Genomic DNA, 18,655 nt, shown 5'->3' with positions numbered 1-18,655 from the left:
CGCCCCCCACGTCTGCAGCACCACCTTGCTGTCTCGTGCCACTGACCCCCACCCACGCTGCTGCTAGCGTGTTCGAGGCCCTGGTATGCCTCAATTGACCCGTGTGCTGCTTTTCGCCGTTCTGTAAGTGTTTTTTCCACTGTTTCAGCGCCTTGCCTCCTTGTGCTTCTGCCCCATTTGTGCCCCTTCTGATTGCTGTATCCCGATTGTAATTTGTGCCATCATTGTATTCTGTGACTGTTTTTGAACTTTTGCCTTTCTGCTTGTGCCTTGTTTTTTCCTGCTTTTTCGCCCCTTGGGCGCTCCCCCTTGCCGATCTCTTCCTTGCCGCTGCCTCCCTGCGGCCCCGCCCCCCTCGCGCCCCCATTCCCCGCTTCCTCCCGCCTCCCAGCTTCTCCTGCCTCCCCCCTCCCTTCTTAATGGCTGGCGCTGCGCATCCGCACCGCTGACGCGCCAGGGGCAAGCCCGTCTGCGCCTGGACCGCGCCCAGCGCCACCCCCCCTGGTCCTCACGCCCCCGCACCACCAGCCTTCGCTACTCAGCCAGCGAACTCCTCGACCTTAACCCTGGCTCCTCCATAGCCTGCTTCCAGGCCACCCCGAAGCACACCAAAGGACCCTTCTCCTGCCGCACCTGCAACTTCACCTGCAACAGAACAACAAAGCCTGCAACAATCAACACCAACCACCTGCACTGCATCCTCCTCAACACACGCTCCGCACGAAAGCACGCCATCGAGCTCTGGGACCTACTCGACACCACCACCCCAGACGTAGCCTTCCTGACCGAAACTTGGTGGAACGACTCCTCGGTCCCAGATATCGCCATCGCCATCCCGGACGGCTACAAGATCACCAGAAGAGATCGCACCAACGGAATCGGTGGAGGGATAGCCATCGTCCACAAATCCACCCTCAAGATCCACACCCACACGGAAGACACCCTCAAGACAGCCGAACACCTCCACTTCCAGATCCACACGGACCCCAACACTACCCTCAGAGGAACCCTCATATACCGACCTCCAGGACCAAGAGCCCCCTTCAGTGACACCATCTCTGACCTTGCAAGCACCCACGCCCTCGCCTCTTCGGACTACATCCTCCTGGGAGACCTCAACTTCCACCTGGAGAACAACAACGACGCCAACACCGCATCTCTGACCACCAACCTCTCCAACCTCGGATTCAGACAACTGGTCAACACACCCACCCACATCGCCGGTCACACCCTTGACCCACTCTTCACTGCAAGCAACCACATCTCATTCAGCCACACCTCCGAACTCCACTGGACCGACCACCACTGCGTCCATTTCACTTTCAAGAAAAAAACCAAACACCACCGCATCCCTCTACCGCCTCACCGCCGCTGGGGAAAAGTCACCGAAGACCAACTAACCAGCACCCTCGCCAAGAACCCTCCGCCCAACCCCACCGACCCGGACTCCGCCGCCATCATCCTCCAACAGTGGATCCTCAACTGCGCCAACATACTAGCACCACTCAAGAGACCCACCGTCAACCAAGAAAAGAAAAAAGCAGCCTGGTTCACAGACGAACTGATCACCTCTAAACGCAACTGCCAGAAACTCAAGAAAAAATGGATCCTCGAGCGCACACCCAACAGCCTAGCAACCCACAAGGAAGCCAACCGCAAACACCACCAACTGATCCGACTCGCCAAACGCTCCCACTTCACAGAACGCCTAACAACAACGCACACAACAGCAAGGAACTCTTCTGCATCGTGAAGGAGCTCTCCAACCCCAACGCCAACGTCAATGACGTCCCACCATCCCAGAAACTCTGCGACGCTCTCTCCACTTTTTTTTACCAGAAAATCGCCACCATCCACGACAGCTCCAACACCACACCTCCGCCAGACCTCTCCCCCAACAACCCCTCCCACGCCGACCGCCTCACCACCTGGACCCATGTAGACGACGCCGAAACCCTAAAGACCATGAACTCCATCCACTCAGGATCTCCATTGGACCCCTGCCCACATCACATCTTCAACAAAGCCGACGCCACCATCGCCTCCCAACTCCGCAAGATCATCAACCTATCCTTCAACACCGCTACCTTCCCAGACAGCTGGAAGCACGCCGATATCCAACCCCTCCTCAAGAAACCCAAGGCTGACCTCAACGACCTCAAAAACTTCCGACTGATCTCCCTCCTCCCCTTCCCAGCGAAGGTCATCGAGAAGATCGTCAACGCACAGCTCTCCCACTACCTCGAAGATAATTCCATCCTAGACCCCTCCCAATCCGGTTTCAGACGCAACCACAGCACAGAGACTGCACTCCTCGCCGCCACAGACGACATCAGACAACAAATGGACAACGGCGAAACTTCAGCCCTGATCCTCCTAGACCTATCCGCCGCCTTCGATACGGTCTGCCACCGCACCCTATTAACTCGCCTCCACGAAGCCGGAATTCAAGACAAAGCCCTCAACTTGATCTCCTCTTTTCTCTCCGGTAGAACCCAGAGAATCCGACTTTCACCCTTCCGCTCCGAAGCCACCAACCTCATCTGCGGCGTCCCCCAAGGCTCCTCGCTAAGCCCAACGCTGTTCAACGTATACATGGCACCCCTCGCACACCTGGCCCGTCAACACAGCATCAGCATCCTCTCATACGCCGACGACACCCAGCTCGTCCTCTCCCTCACTAAAGATCCACACACCGCCAAAGCCAACCTCCACGAGGGTCTGAAATCCATCGCCGAATGGATGAGAAACAGCCGCCTGAAACTAAACTCCGACAAGACGGAAGTCCTCATCCTCGGTCGCTCCCCCTCGGCCTGGGACGACTCTTGGTGGCCCACCGATCTGGGCCCCCCACCCACTCCAGCCAACCACGCACACAACCTCGGCTTCATCCTCGACTCCGCTCTCACCATGTCCAAACAGGTCAACGCAGTCTCCTCCTCCTGTTTCAACACCCTCCGCATGCTCCGCAGAATCTTCAAGTGGATCCCGACGGAAACCAGAAAGACGGTGACCCAAGCCCTCGTCAGTAGCAGACTTGACTACAGCAACGCACTCTACACAGGCATCCCAACAAAAGACATCCAATGACTCCAACGCATCCAGAACGCAGCCGCCTGCCTGATCCTCGACATACCCCGCCGATGCCACATCTCCCATCACCTGAAGGACCTCCACTGGCTCCCTGTGGACAAGAGGATCACCTTTAAACTCCTGACCCACGCGCACAAGGCACTACACGACGCCGGACCCACCTACCTGAACAACAGACTCAACTTCTACGCTCCCTCCCGCCAACTCCGCTCTGCCAACCTATCCCTCGCCATTGTTCCCCGAATCCAGCGCAAGACCTCCGGCGGCAGATCCTTCTCCTACCTCGCCGCCAAGACCTGGAACTCACTCCCGACCTCCCTACACCAGACCCAGGACCTCCTCACCTTCAGGAGACTCCTCAAGACATGGCTCTTCGACCGATAGCAGCTACCTCCCCCCCCCCAGCGCCTCGAAACCCTAACCGGTACATAGCGCGCTTTATAAATTTAATGATTGATTGATTGATTGGAAGAGAAGGAGGAGGGGAGACAGTGGAGGCAGTGGATGTGTGTGCAACTGTCTGTTGTTTGTGTGAGTGCTTGTGGACTGAAGTGTGGTGCCTTTGTTTGACTGTGCCACTCTTGTGTGATGTCTTGTGTGCATGCTCGTCTGTATGTGAGCATGGGCTGGGTTGGTGTTCAGGAGACTGGGATTGGGAAGTGGTAGTTGGAGGGAGGACGGTAGGAACAGGGACAATGGCTGCCATCAGAGAGAAGGCCAGATCCTGAATTGATCTCTGTTGGGCCGCCAATCCTCCATGAATGTCCTTGTCAGAGTCACCAGATCCTCGAGGTCTGCGCACGTTCCCAACATGTCCACCACAAGACAGCTCCAATACTCTGATTAGAATGTCACAGAGTCTAAGAGAGTCCAAGTGGGGAAAAGGGGATTAGGTAGGGAACAGCTGGGAAGGAGACCTGTAGGAAGCAAAAGGTTAAACAACACAACATCAGAATAAAATCACATTGACTTTAACTAGAATGTGGTTCTTAGTATTGTCTTACTGTTACCATGGATACTCTAAGGAGTGACTTTAACTAGACTTCAAGAACTCTGGATACCTGGAATAAATCAAGGATGATTATTGCAACGTTTCATAAAAGCTTTTCATAACATGTCTAGAAATACAAGAACCTTCTAGAATACTGCTTCAGAAAAAACACTGCCTTTTTTAACATGAGGACTAAAGGCTGTCTGAAAACCATCCCTGAAAAACAATTGGAATTGTAGTAGGAACTTAGTATACGCAAAGAACATCACATTTAGGATTTGTCATCTTCACAAAATAAATATGTGCACATTAAATAACATTACACTTCAAAGTTTTTTGTATGGCCATGAAATGATTGCACACACTGTTACCGATCTGGGAATCAAGTTTTACATGAGGGAAATGAATCGTGCACTCTGCCGATTCCAACAGGAACATGTAAATGTCTTGAAATGATTGCGCAAGCATTTGCCGATCTGAACACCAAGTTTGTCATGCAGGAAATGAATCGCGCACACAGCCGATTCTAACAAGAGTATGCAAATGCCATGAACCGATCGCGCAAGCCTTTGCCGATCTGAACACCAAGTTTGTCATGCAGGAAATGAATCACGCACAAAGCCAATTCTAACAAGAGTATGCAAATGCCATGAAATGATCGCGCTAACCTTTGCCGATCTGAACACCAAGATGGTCATGCAGGAAATGAATCGCGCACCCAGACGATTCCAACAGGAATATGTAAATGCCATGAAATGATCGCGCAAACCTTTGCCGATCCGAACACCAAGATTGTCATGCAGGAAATGAATCGCGCACACAGCCGATTCTAACAAGAGCATGCAAATGCCATGAAACGATCGCGCAAACCTTTGCCGATCCCAACACCAAGATTGTCATGCAGGAAATGAATCGCGCACACAGCCGATTTTAACAAGAGCATGCAAATGCCATGAAATGATCGCGCAAAACTATGCCGATCCGAACACCAAGATTAACATCAGAGCAATGCTTCGCCTACTCTGAAAGTTTCAAGAATAGGCCCAAAAATTCAAGAGTCTTTTTAGATCGGGGTCGGGGGCCCAGCCCGACCACCATCTTACCACCCTGCTCTAGGATCACCAAGATAATGCCATGCAGGCCTGGAACTTCAAGGTAGGCCTCTGGAACAGGAGCTCAGGAAATTGCTGCTGCTCTGTACCGGGACCTCTGAATAGTGAGCACGTGGAGCTGGGCTGGCTCCCTTATATAGAGTCTGGCCCAGCCCACAGACCACACCCAGTCATGCTGCGGAGAAAACTTCTAGAAGGTCCTAGAAAGGGACCACACCCTAACACACACAATAAGTCTGCAGGTATACCTTGCAATTGAACAGTTATTGCAAACATCATTAATAGTGTTTTTCAAGGTTAAAGTCTGCAATGCAAAAGGTTAACAAACTGCATATAAACACAATGCCTGAATTATGCTCTTGCATAAAGGCTGGGTTTTTGCATTTTTGTCACCCGTAGAGCGCGCACTGTCCTGATGTTGACAGTACTCCAGGAACGCATTGCATTGCTGCATCTGGGATGCCAGCCCCTGGATAGCATTCACAATGGCTGACTGCCCTACAGAGATGGATCTCAGGAAGTCATTAGCCTCCTCACTAAAGGCAGCAGGGCTCACTGGGGCAGGACCTGAGGTGCCTGGGGCAAAGGAGATCCCCACCCCCCTGGGTGAGCGGGCACGGGCAACTCGCTGAGGGGCTACTGGGAAGGGCGGTGCTAGTGCAGGGGTGGCGGTTGTACCTGTAGCTGGGGTGGTCACAGAGGTGTCCGCCACCACCAGGGAGCTTCCATCGGAGGAGGCATCTGAGTCAGTGTTGTCACTTCCCGTCTCCATCGTGGTGCTCTCCTCGCCCTCCGTCCCACTGGTTCCCTCAGCATCTGTGGACTCTGCCTCCTGAGTCCTGTGGGATGCTGCTCCCTCTGTCGCCAGTGTCCCTGCTCCTCCGCCAGATGATGCTAATGCACACATGGACAGGATGACAGAAGGAGAAAGGAGGGGGAGGGAGAGGGAGAGAAAGGGAGCACTGGGTCAATTACAGCACCAACACCACAGTTGGCATACACAGCACCGTCACACACAGAGATCAGGATTGAGCACTATGCATTGCACTGGCATTGAATTGGCTAGATGCCACAGCAAGATGAGGGCCAAACACAGCCAACTGCACACCTCCTGGGACCCACAAAGCCCTGACTGACATGGAATACAAACAAGCTAGATTGCCTGCATTTGCCAAACACCCATTACCCTTGAGCTGGATCACAATGCAATGTCTGGCCTGGCATTAAGGGGCACCCACTAACTCACAACCACCACCCGTATCCCATGCCACCTAACAATAATTGTATTAAGGCCTACTGTATCTTGTGGCTGCTGTGAAGTCCTCAAGCGCCCATCCAGCTCTGGGTAGGCCACCGCCAGTATGTGGGCCCTGAGCGGGGTCAGGTTCCGAAGGGCACCCCTTACTCTTTGGGAGGCCATCCCCAACTGGGCCTGCGTGGTCTTCCGTGCCCAGCGTCTCAGGTCCTCTCACCGTTTCCTGCAGTGGGTGCTCTGCCTGCTGCAAATGCCCAGGGTCCGCACGTCCTTGGCGATGGCATGCCAAAATCCCTTCTTTTGATGGGCACTGACCTGCAGAGGGAATACAGACAGGAGGACAGCATTACACATACAATCCAGCCTGTCACACATATGGCCCACAAATCCCGTTTCCAACTTTGGCACACACATCACCCGGCACACACCATGTTCACCACCACCAGACATACCACCCCACATATGACACAATGCCTGCACACACATCGCCATGCAACCCTCCCACATGCATTGTGGCCAAGGTGCACTCACCTGTTGGTCTGGAGGCCCATACAGCTGTCCATACTGGGGCAGGACCTCATCCACCAAGCACTCCAACTCCATTGAAGTGAAGGCCACACGGGCCATGGTAGGTTCCAGACACAGCAGCATACACAGTGTAGGTGTTGTCCTGTGGAAAGTCAGTAATCAGAGGTTATAGACAGAAAATGGCGGTTTGGTCCGTGGCGGTGTACACCGTCACCACCGACGCTGATCCCCATTGGCCACTGTACTCCATAGAGACCCATATTAGCCAATGAGGAATTTTCACAGCGTTGCAGGACCGCCTTCCGCCACGACGCCCAGCGTCGGCGGAGTTACCTCACTTCCATGACAGGTGGTCGCCATTTCATGGTGGTGGACTACATACAGATCTTCCATAACTACGTCATTTATGGACATTTATTGCACATACATTGCCATTCCCACTGTCCCATCACATTAATGTTGTATGTACACTGAGGTGGTGGTTCCACTGTACAAATTGTGACAGCCTACTCACTCTTATTTCCCTTAGATACCTACTACTGTGGATGAATAGGAAGATGAGACAAACCCACGTGTCCAGACCCCTTGTGGACATGGCTACACTAGAGAACAGGCACATTATACTCACCTATAGACTGGACAGAGCCACAAGCACAGAGCTGTGTGCCAAATTGGAGCCTGACCTGATATCAGCTATCCATCACCCCACTGGGATCCCCCCCTCTTGTGCAGGTTCTATCAGTGCTACATTTCCTGGCAACTGGTTCTTTCCAAGTGACGGTGGGCTTGGCAGCAGGAATGTCACAGCCAATGTTCTCAATAGTGCTAGCAAGGGTATTGTCTGCCCTGGTGAAAGATATGCGCAGCTACATTTCTGTACCCCAGGTGGAAGATTTGGCCACTGTGAAAGTGGAATTCTAAGCAATGGGACATATTCCCAATATTATTGGGGCGATTGATGGTACACATATTGTGTTTGTCCCCCGCCAGAATGAACAGGTGTTCAGGAATCGGAAGAGTTTCAATTCACTCAATGTGCAAATGGTGTGCCTGGCGGACCAGTACATCTTCCATGTTACTGCAAATATCCTGTGTCGGTGAATGACGCCTTCGTTCTGAGGAATAGCAGCATCCCAAATGTGATGGCCCAAATACAGAGGCATAGGGTGTGGCTAATAGGTGAGCCAGAGACCCCATCCACTGTATGTCAATGTATGCCTTAAAGTGTTATCCCCATAGCATTGTGTAAGGTTAAGTTTTGTCCCTCAATACTTGCAGGTGACTCTGGCTACCCAAAACTATTGTGGCTCCTGACCCCTGTGAGAAATGCCAGGACAGGGGCTGAGAACCGTTATAATGATGCACATGGGCTAACCAGGAGAATAATTGAGAGGACCTTCGGCCTCATAAAGGCCTGGTTCGGATGCCTGCATCTGACAGGTGGATCCCTGTACTACTCACCAGAGAAGGTCTGCCAGATAGTAGTGGCATGCTGCATGTTGCACAACCTGGCCCTCAGATGACATGTGCCTTTTCTGCAGGAGGAGGGGACTGGAGATTTTCCTGTGGCAGCAGTTGACCCTGAGGACAGTGAGGCTGAGGAGGCAGAGAATGAGGATGAGGACAACAGAACCTCAGTTATATGACAATACTTCCAATGACACACAGGTGAGACAGTGGAACTGACCATTGCTCTGACTATTGATGTTTTCTGTGTGGCTGCAGCATGAAGGCATTCACTTCCTTTGCATCTCAACTTACTGTCACCTATGGCTTGTCCTTTTACAGATGTTGGTGATATGACAACAGTATCCTGATGTGTGTACTGCAGACAGCGACAGGTCATTATTTGTAAGCTATCACAGTGTTCAGATCATTTGCACTAGATGTGACTGTTCCCATAAATGCACATTTTGAACACATAAAACAGTGTCACTCAAGTTGTGTTCAAGGGTGTTTATTTAGTGCAAATAATTGACTGAAAAGTGCAATGGAATGAGGTGATGGTAGAGGAGTCCAGGGTATTGTTCCAGTCTGTTTGAAGCACAGGTCCAGAGTGCAAGGGACCATCAGAAAGGGAACAAAGGCAGTTCAAAGTGGACAAGGTGACAGGGTGGAACACAAGGGGGACAATCAGGAGAGTCTCATTTTCTGGCAGTGCTTTTGGTCTTGGCAAGTGTCTCTGGCTTCTGTCTGGGTCGCAAGAAACAATTGTGGGGTGGTTTACCTTCTGCAGGGGGAGGGGTGTTGGTGGCCTGTGGGTCCTGTGATGGGGCCTCCTGCCCCCTAGCTGCATCAGAAGTGGAGGGCTGGTCAATAGACTGGCTAGTGGTAGGGGCCCACTGGTGTGCTGTCGATTCCCTCATGATGTTGGCCATGTCTGCCAGCACCCCTGCTATGGAGATCATGGTTGTGTGGAGAGCCTGCAAATCCTCCCTGATCTCCAGCTGGTGTTCCCCCTGCAGCTGCTTGTTTTCCTGCATGTTGTTAAGGATCTAACCCATCGTGTCCTGGGATTGTTGGTAGGCCCCTAGGATCTTGGTGAGTGCCTCCTGGAGAGTCGGTTCCCTGGGCCTGTCCTCCCCCTGGCGCACAGCCGTCCTCCCAGTGTCACTATTTCCCTGTGTCTCCTGAATGGTGTGCCCACTGCCACTGACCCCAGGTCCTGATTGTCTTGGGGTGAGGTTTAGACTGGGGTCCCTGTACAGGTAGGCACACTGCTGATTGACGTGTTGTGGGGACCGAGGTGTGGAGACGCTGAGTGGATGGTGTGGTGTTGGATACTGAAGGGAGAGGCTCTGTGGTTGACTGGGAGTGGGCAGGGGTGACCGACTGACCAGTGGTCCCTGGTGGGCCAGGTAGTTCATCCAGATCCAGAAGTCCAGAGTTACTGTCATCACTGGGGGCATCTTCTGTTGGGAGACTGGTTTGTCATGGCACCTCCTCTCCACTGACATTGGCTGGGGCACCTGTGGGGATGTAAGTGATGTATATGCTTCATGTCTGTGACATATTATACATCCCTAGCTTCCCCTCTATCATTGCTGTTGCCCTGCCACCCCTGTTTGTGTATGGTGATATATGTTGTGATTGTTACTTCTCCATGCTATGCATGCTTTTGTTGTGGTTGTACATGCAGGGCTGGGAGGTCTGTCCATGTATTGGTCTAGCATGCAGGGCTTGGCATTGGGGTTAGTCATATGTGTAGGTGCAGTGTGAGGGATGGAGTAATGTGATGGGAGTGAGGGTGAGATGGCATGCAGGTATGGGGGTGATAAGTAGTAAATGTTAACTCACCAGAGTCAGGTCCTCTGGCAACTCCAGTGAGTCCCTCAGGATACAGTAATACCAAGACTTGCTCCTCCCATGCTGTGAGTTGTGAGGGAGGGGGTGGGGGCTCCACCACCAGTCCTCTGTATGGCGAGCTGGCAGTCGTTCCACCTCTTCCTGATGTTGTCCCTTGTTCTTGGATGCTGTCCCACAGTGTTCACCTTGTCCACGATTCTCCGGCATAGGTCCATCTTCCTGGCAATGGATATTTGCTGTACCTGTGCTCCAAACAGTTGGGGCTCTACCCTGACTATTTCCTACACCATAACAAAAAAACCTAAACACAAGATACATTCAACTATTCTCTGCAACATTGTTAATATTCTACTCTTCTCTACCTTCATTAAGCTCTATAAAACAAAAACAAGTCAAGGAAAGTTCAATACATTCTACAATGAGATCGCTCCCATTCTCATACACCTTTAGTGACAGAGCCTATTCATATAGAAACAACTATTAAAATGTATCTAACATTACAGAAATGTTTACATGGGTCAAATGGGTGAAAGCTAAGACTTAACACTCTCTTTATTCATTCTACTGTTACCATAAGACATTTGCGTCATAAAAAGATATACACTTATGACCATGACATAGATCAGAACTAACAAAAAGGAAAGGAATCGGGAAGGAGTGAAAAGTATGTGTTTGTCAGCTGTTTAAACTAAATACATCTCTATGCAAGCTTCTAATGTAAAGCCTTGTTTATATGCAGTAATTGATTTAGGCGTGCAAAACATATTGTATTAGGTTAATGATTATTAATATCACCTAGTATAAATGTTCTCACATAACACATCTATGTTAAAATTATACTCACTGCAATAACATAATCAAACAAGAACGCATTACTTACCCTTATACATGGAAGAAGATCAGCTTAAATCTGTGACACTTTCAATTGCATTTACATTTTGAAATGCTATTGCAGACTCTATGTAGAAAAGATAGAAAGAAAAGTTAACTAAGACTCACTAAACACAAGAGCAACATTGGTGGCCACAACCGTAAATCCAACATTGACGCACACTTCAATAAAGAGCAACGCCACATTAGAGAGCTGTCTTTAGTGTTGAAAACAACTGCTGATAAGAATGAATAGAGGGTGACAAGACATCTACCAAAAAGACAGATATTTTGCACAAACTGAAGGGTTTCAATGACAGGACTGAAATGACTTGCTTTCAATCAGTGAATCTTTGTTTGTTATTGACATCTGTGTTATATTTTGGCTTGTTTGTTTATTAGCATACTAATTCATGCTGCACATGAAAAAATGATTTAGTGAGATCCTTCCATTTTTTAGTAGATTGGTTTAATTCATGTGTTTACTTCTAATATTCTCCATTTTACTCATTCACTTTGATACACATTTATAAAGCTTTTAGTGCTTCATTCTTGGTCTCTAGCTTTCTCCAACATGTGATTCGTTTTCCCAAGCTTTTGCTTCTCCCCCTTCATCACAGTTTGTCATCAAAATACATGGAGATTTAACTCTTTAAAATTACCACTTTCACTCATACCCTTTTGGTAGATTTGTATAATGCTTGTAGCACTCAGTTTTGGTTTTCAGTTATCTTCCACATGGTTGATGGTTTTATAAGCCTTTCACTACCCCCTCACACTTTGCCATAAAAACATATGAAGAATGCACTCTTCAATATTCACGTTTTACTTGTTTTGACAGTAGGATTATCTTTAAATTTTCTTTTGTTTCCCACCAGGCGACTGTAACTCACCTGCACTATTTACACCTGTTTGACCGCCTTTTGACCGTTTCATTATGGCGGCCAGAAAATGACTGCACCACAAGTACCTGTCAAGCTGATGGTTCTCTCAATTGCACTGCTAGCTTTGTCCTATGGTGTTAATTTTAATTCAGCGTCACTCTTGGGTTAGTGCTTCTTGGACGCAAAGCTGCACAGTTTTTCAGCTTGTCCTCTGTAAGTTATTAGGTTACTCTTAATAACATTCCTTGGTCAGGATTGGCATGCTTCTGAAACTTGTGATATATGGTTTCAAGTAAGAACAAATGTTCTTTGTATTTTTGTATTTTGTATTTGTATTTATATAGCGATTACGACCCCTGACAAGACGTCAAAGCACTTTTCGGCAAGTAGCATGCTTCTCTGAAACCAAGAAAGGGTTAGTGGTGGATTAGCATAGGGAAATATGAGTTAATTTGAGTGGTGGACAGGACAGTAGTTGGATTGAATAGGATAATGGAGGTAAAGAGGAGGGAAGAGTCTAGAAAGGTTTGGATTGAGTAAAAGGCGGGATGAAGGAGGGAATAGTCCCTAGAAAGGGAATAGGGAGTTCATAGTAGCAAAATGAGTTTTGGGATCAGTCAAAGGAGAGATACTTGAGGGATGAATTTAGAAAAGGTTGTTTGGGAGATCATAGTAGTAGAATTAGGATAGAGGCGAGCCAGGGGAGGGATAGAGGAGGGTAGAGTCTAGAACAGGTTATTTGATGAGACCATAGAGGTAGAATGAGGTTTGGGATGAGGTTTAGTATGAGTCACAGAACGGAGGCAGAGGATATATTGAGAAAGGTAGAGGATGCGACAAAAAGTATTGCATTGGAGAGTGTCAAAGATTTTTCATTCTTCTACGGTAGGAGTAAAGTAATACATATATAGATACATAACTACATATAAAATTTATACATGTATACGGAACATAATATATCGAGATATAATGTTATTTTGTATAAACTCAGACTTTTAAGTGTTGCTGTAATTGAAGCTAATTTGTGTGTTTTTATAACTTTTCTTTTTTTAATTTGATAATTTGATATTTTCTTCTATATTTCAACTAGATCTGCTCTAGATTTGCTCACCTCAAATGTCTGCTTATCTAGCAAAGTTGTTAAGCATAGGATGACAAAAGCCATACCCCTCTGAAGAGCTCTAATGAGAGCGAAACACATGTCAGGGGTTGCTTTACTCATTCCAGGTTGGCTTGAACGGTATTTGACCAGTCCAAAGCTGTAATACTGTGCCTGGAGTGGTAAACAGCTTTTGTCATTTTACAGCTCGGCGAGGATGACACTGTGTCAATCCTATGCTTAAAGATTTTGCTGTGCAAATGGCAAAAGACTTTGTCACTATCTAGCTCGGCGAGGATAGCACTGTGCTGATCCTATGCTTAAAAACTTTGCTAGATAAGCAGACATCTGTGGTGAGCAAATCTAGAGTGTCGCTATGTTGCAGGGTGCTCCTTACTAGAGCAGCTCTCCACCTAAAATTGGGAACTTCCCAGAGTTCTCCTTTGTTTTTTGCATAATTTATGCGTCACTCTAACCCTGAAAGGGCCTTGGTTTGATATATATATATATATATATATATATATATATATATATATATATTTATATATATATATATATATATATCCAGTTGTTATAGTAATTTCAAGTAACTATAACTCGTGCTGTTAGGTAACTATAACTCGCGCCCCGCCATGCACAGTTTACTCATCAATAATTTTACTGCAAATGTTACTGTGATATTATTAATGATGTCATAGAAGATGTCATGAGTGATGTAATATATGGGGTAATTAGCAATGTATGGCAAAGGCATAAGTTATAGTTACCTTAGTGCATGAGTTATAGTTACTTGAAATAACTCTAACTGACACAGCTGAATTACTATGGTTTTGTGCATGTCAAATCTGAACCTAACTATAACGTCCCTGTAACCTTCATTTTTTTAGAGAATTTCTAAGTTTTTTTTAAGCTATTTCCAAACTATAATGTCCCTGTAACTTTCAAATTTTCCATTGAATTTGTACGGCTTTTTTTTAACATTAAGTAAGATGCCCATTGCAATGCAAGTGGGGGGTGGGGTTGGACGCAGGGCCTGGCATGGCATTGTGCTGCCCCCAAACAAGCTTGCTGATCCTGCCCTCACCCCTCCTTGCCATCCATTGTCCAACTTCATGCCCCTGCTCCCTTATTACAGCCCTGTGTGGGCGCTGTTTTGTCATTGCCCTTCCTGCCTGCCCTGAACAGTTAGTGTGCTGCTATATCCACTTCCTCCCTAGCCTCTGTTGTCTGAGGCCATGCACCCCCGCTGCCTAGTCCAGTGTGCTGCTACTGCCCTCTATTTAGTTAGATGTCTCTGTCCACTCCTCTTGCCCTTTGTTGCCTAATATATATATATATAGACACACACACACATATATTTCTATACATGTATATATACATATATATATATATATTTTTTTTTTTACGTAAAAAAACCAAAGGTTACAGGGACGTTTAAGTTACAATCTGAATTTACTCCCACAAAACCATCGAAATTTAACAGCTATAGTTATGGTTAGCTCAAGTAGCTATAACTTGTGCCCTAAGGTAACTATAACTTGCACCCCCACCATGCACAGTTTTTCTCCTAAGTACTTTTACTGCAAAATGTTAAATTGATATTATCAATGATGTTATCAAAAATGTAATGAGTGATGTAATATGTAGGGTAATAAGCAGTGCATGGCGAGCGTGCAAATTATAGGTACCTTAGGGCACGGGTTATAGTTATTTGAGTTAGACATAACTATAACAGCTGAACTTCTATGGTTTTGTGTGAATAAATTGAGATCCTAAGCAAAATGTCCCTGTAACCTTTGGTTTTTTAAGTGAATTCCTATGTTTTTTAAATTCTATTTCTTAACTATAATGTCCCTGTAACCTTTGTTTTCTTTGGTGAATTTCTATGTTTGTTTAACATGAAGTCATTTTAATTACTATATGTTAATCCAACTACCGCCGTGCATGGCCTTTAGCCATCCGCGATGGGGGTTGGCGGACAGTGTAGTCCTTGGAGCCAACCCACTTTAACTACCCAACCATGTGCTATGCAATGCCTTCAGTTTTGTGCAGCGGTTGTTGGCCGCAGGACCTTGTCTGCGTCCAACCCCCTATAACCACCCATTCCCACATGCAACCGTCTCTGAGTGGGTCTGTGAGTGTGTGCATGAGTACCTCAGTGGGTCTGTCAGTGGGTGAATGGGTCTCTGAGTGGGTCTGTGAATGAGTGAATGAGGGTCTGAGTGAGACTCTGAGTGGGTGCATGAGTGTCTGAGTGGGTCTGTGAGTGGGCGTGAGTGACTGAGTAGGTCTGTGAGAGGGTAAATGAATATCTGAGTGAGTTTGTGAGTGAGTGCATCAGTGCTTGAGTGAGTGTTTGAGTGCTTATGTCAACAGCTGTGTGAGTGACTCGGCCACAAAGGAACCTTACCTGCCCTTTAATCCAACAAGAGTCCACAGTTTTGCACAAAATATCTACCTAAGTGGAGTTCCTTCTCCCTCGTAGGGTAAGTGCCCAGTACATATTCTACACTAAAGCTGTGTAATGGAGCACAAGGAAATGTCACCAGTGTTAGCGCGTCAGATCTTGATAAGTAAACTTACAAGGAGACGGAAATGGGCCGATGAATCTTTGGGCTTGAAATTAAGATGTTCTTGCCACGACTCCAGTACATACAAATCACTAATCAATGATCAGTAACATCAATAATCAATAGAGTCAGTAATTGTCACACACCATGACCTTTCAGTCATGAATAACCACACCTTTTAGTAAAAGATAGTATGTTTTTTTCCCTATATTAACAATGGTAAAGTCATGTAGGTTAGTCTAAAAAATCAAATGATACACATACAGAAACAACACTGGCTGTCCAAATATACAGAAGAAATGTAATCTAACCAAGACTTGAGCTACTACACATTCTAAGATTACAAGCAAACTATTAGCAAAAACAATTGCACAAAGGATAGAACATACATTGAGAGTCAGCAAAGAAATACATCAGACATTAGTCCCTGTTAGCAAGATTTAATTAGTGACAATCCTTAACTACCATCAGATTAGTATCAGCATGTTGGGCTTCATGCAAAACAGATTAGTAACACCAATTTGGAAAACATCTAACTATAGCTCTATCAAACAGTTTAGTTGGTACCTAGAAAGAAAAACAAATATGCATAACATACACATAGGCCCTCATTCGGACCTTGGCGGGCGGCGGAGGCCGCCCGCCAAAGTCCCGCCGTCAGGTTACCGTTCCGCGGTCGAAAGACCGCGGCGGTAATTCTGACTTTCCCGCTGGGCTGGCGGGCGGCCGCCTTCAGGCCGCCCGCCAGCCCAGCGGGAAAGAGGCTTCCACGATGAAGCCGGCTCGGAATCGAGCCGGCGGAGTGGAAGCTGTGCGACGGGTGCAGTTGCACCCGTCGCGTATTTCACTGTCTGCGCAGCAGACAGTGAAATACATTTAGGGGCCCTCTTACGGGGGCCCCTGCAGTGCCCATGCCAGTGGCCCCGCGACCCCCCCTACCGCCATCCGGTTCCCGGCGGGAGTACCGCCGGGAACTGGATGGCGGTAGGGGGGGTCGGAATCCCCTCGGCCTTGGAGGATTCCAATGGGCGGCGGTACACTGGCGGGAGCCCGCCAGTGTTGCCGGTCCGACCGCGGCTTTACCGCCGCGGTCGGAATGCCCATTGGAGCACCGCCGGGCTGTCGGCGGTGCTCCCGCGGTCCTCCAACCCGGCGGTCATGGACCGCCAGGGTTGGAATGACCACCATAATCTCAGTAATGCCTCTCCTCAATTGGATCGGCAAGTCATGACAGTGTTCGTCCTCAAGACATCAGTTCGTCAGCAAGGTATTCAGCATCAAAGTTCAGAAAACGCAAAGTCTCTAAGCATTAAAGATAAGTATGTCTCTCCTCAAGACACATAGGAAAAAACAGTGACCTTTCGGCCAGAAGGAATATGGGCAAAAGCTTGAACTAAGCGGCAAAATGATAAGGCTTGAATGAATGGAAAATGTTCGAATGCTAAGGAAAAGTGCTGCTTTCTTCTCAGTGCAGTCCCATCACGTCAAAGTTACCAAAACTACCTCCCAAATCCCTATTGGTCAGTTATCGCATGTTCACACTTTGTCCAATTAAATTTATACTTCAAATCTAAGAATTCTACTATTACTCCGTTCACATGTCTCTGATTGGTTTCTCCTTTGACGTCTTCATCATCCAACTCGTCAGGTAACAATATTGTTGCAGCTTATACTTCAGTCAGTGTCTTCATTGTTCTCCTCATGGGAAAGTCAGTCTCACACCATTACATACAAAATGTTACATTAGCAAGAACAGCATGTTCAAGCAATCGGTTCTCATGAGAAAAGTTTAGCCAAGAGCACATTTAAAATTTGCAGTGGAAAATCACAATTTAACTCTCTAGGACAGACATTTTATTAAACGTTAGGAAATACAGCTTGACATGAGGCCGGGCAACTAGGCCAAGACCCTCGCTAAGTTAAGGCCTACAATTAATTAAGCTAATACAAAATGCATAACCCTTAATATGATGCACTACTACATTAATCAAACATAAGCTCAATATTCCATATTAATATTAGTTCACTTCGTTAACATTAGTGGCCATTCTCGGAGATCACATTTTCAAATGCGTGCATTAGTTTTCTAAGTTATTACATTTTCTATGCAAATCTGTTATTCAACATACATAAACATTCATTAATAATTTTTATTAAAACCCCTGCGTTAGCACCAGTCACCTTGTGTGTGTTTGGCACTACGACTGTACCTGGTGCACATTTCTCTTAATATGTGATAACATGAACCCTCCTATAGAGAGGCCAACGAGACTACAAAGACATAATTCTCCACCATACCAGGGCCTTTCCTCTTATGTACATGGTGTAAGTGCTTCTTTGTTTTGTGGAGATGTCCTCATAGCTCTTGGCTTCAAAAATGCACCACCAAATTCAGAGGTAAATGCACTGCAGGTCCCTTTGGTAAGCTGTGTGTCATCCTGGTAAAAGGTGGGAAGACCTTTGCATAGTACTAAGGTAGATGGGGCAGGGCCATGCGGGTGGAGCTTCCAGGTGATTTGCACATTTGCATACTCATAGCAATTTAAAGGGAGCACCATGGACTTTGCTCTCAGCAGGAGAGGACAAGAAAGAATCCGCTTGTCACAGTCACATACAGATTGAGCTCCGATAGATCAGTAATGCATTTACCTCCACAAAGAATTTCAAATCATTTTTCAATTTGAATTGCCTAGTAAACACACTTAACCGAACAGGAGGGGTCACATGTTCTCGGGTGCCCCATCCCCAGGACCTGGTCAGAAATAAAAGGAGGCAGGGGCGGCATGGGCCCCCCTCCCCAGGCCAATTTTGTCCCTGGGTACCCCATGTCCTGGGGCCTGGCCATGTCTCCTGGGTGGCCTCCCAGGGCACCCAGTGTGCAATGGGACCACGGGGACCATCACAGCCTGTGCGGTCCCAACCAGCTTCCTGCCTCCTGCAGGAGACT

The sequence above is a fragment of the Pleurodeles waltl genome, chromosome 4_2 (assembly GCF_031143425.1).
Source record: "Pleurodeles waltl isolate 20211129_DDA chromosome 4_2, aPleWal1.hap1.20221129, whole genome shotgun sequence".
NCBI classification, from domain to species: Eukaryota; Metazoa; Chordata; class Amphibia; order Caudata; family Salamandridae; genus Pleurodeles; species Pleurodeles waltl.
This window is presented reverse-complemented; position numbering follows the sequence as displayed.